This window comes from Amblyraja radiata, chromosome 37, assembly GCF_010909765.2.
Source record: "Amblyraja radiata isolate CabotCenter1 chromosome 37, sAmbRad1.1.pri, whole genome shotgun sequence".
In the NCBI taxonomy this organism is placed as follows: domain Eukaryota; kingdom Metazoa; phylum Chordata; class Chondrichthyes; order Rajiformes; family Rajidae; genus Amblyraja; species Amblyraja radiata.
In genome coordinates, this window is record NC_045992.1 from 18,466,493 (window position 1) to 18,468,254 (window position 1,762).

Here is a 1,762-nt window from a genome sequence, read left to right on the forward strand (position 1 = left end):
CCAACCTCCCTTCAAATACCCCCGCTTCACGCTGCCTCGGAAGGGCCGCCAGCATAATCGAGAAGGAGTTTCACGCCAGTCACCCCCTTTTCTCCCCACTCCCATCGGGCAAGAGGAACAGAATGTGAAAACACACGCCTCCTGATTCAGGGACAGTTTCTTCCCAGCCGCTATCAGGCAACTGGCCCATCCGATCAACTACTAGGGAGCGATCCTGAGCTATTCTCAAACTCGTTGGAGACATTATGACTATATAATCGGGCCTCATTGGACTTTATTTTGCGCTAAAGATTCATCACTTTATTGTGTATCTGTACACTGTAGACGGCGCGATTGTAATCTTGTGTAGTCTTTCCATGGACTGGTTAGCATGCAACAAAAACATTTCACTGTACCTCGGTACACGATACAATAAACTAAACTACACAAGGGAAATACTTCCTCGCATTAATCAACAACTTCCAGGTCTCCGTTCATGTCTGCAGTTAATCAGTATCCCGCTATTTATTTCGATAACATTCTTCATCATGGGAAACCTCGAGCAATCACGGTGTCTCTTCAATCTTACGAACCAACCCATCTACGTTTATGCCCAAGCCATTTACAATATATCAGACATGATCGCGCACCCAGCACAGACCCGTGCAGAATAACAGACCGACAACCAGACTAAATACGATCACCCACCCATGACTTGAGACATGTTACTCCGGCATTTACCTTCCTATTGGTTTTTTATCAAAACCAGTATGCAGACTCTATCGTGTGGTGTGTTCTTTATTTTATTGTATGCCTGTATGGTGATCACATTTCAATGTGCCATCTGGCACATGTCAAATAAATATATCTTGTATATCTTGCATATTTTGTACATTCCCCATATTGCAAGCACGGCACATTCTTTATAAATTGTTGATCGATGTATGCAAACGGATCGAATAATTCCATAACTACCTGCTCGAGTGCTTCTTTGGGCATTTTACCAAGTCTGGCTGTGCATCACGTTTTAGAGTCCTGGACAGTTTCAATCCCACAATCTATTGAGCTGTCTTTTAACGTGCCAATTGGCTTGAGCACCGTGCTTTCCTTGCAGTAACAATTCCCATCACTGATGTAAAGTTGTTCCAGCCCCTTGCCTTTCAAAACAAATGGTTTTTTGCTTTGCCATTTCCTTCGTCGTAATAATTTCAGAAAAATAATATTCCACCACTTACCCGGAACTCCAATGAACGCAATTATTACGTACAGTATTTTCTCGACATCGCGGTATGTGCTCAGCATTTCTGCAGTAACAGATGTAAATTGTTATGTGGCAGGATAAACCTCCAACAATGTTTCCGTTGACACTTCTCTAGTGTTTTTATACAGCCACGAGTCTCCACTGGGACGTGGCAATTACATCAGTTATAAATAGGCATCCATTGAACCGGGTGTACAGATGACGACACCCGTGGGGAGCACCCGCAGGACCAGACTATGTTTCGCTCTGACAGTGTAGTTAGAAACTCGGAAAATCGGATCACGGTGATTGGAGAAAAAAATGGGATGTCATTGTTCCTGCAATGCAGCTATTGTTACAAACACCATCACATCATCCATCCATCCATCCCACTGTTTATCTGTTTGGGTTGGTTTTTTTTCATTTCTTTCGCTCTGCGTCTGAATTGACCACTTCTCTCCGTCGTTCTCTTTCTAGTTTGCTCGGCATGAACACAGTCTTAATAGCAGGAAAACATTACGAGGATAAGGAGGCTTAATATTC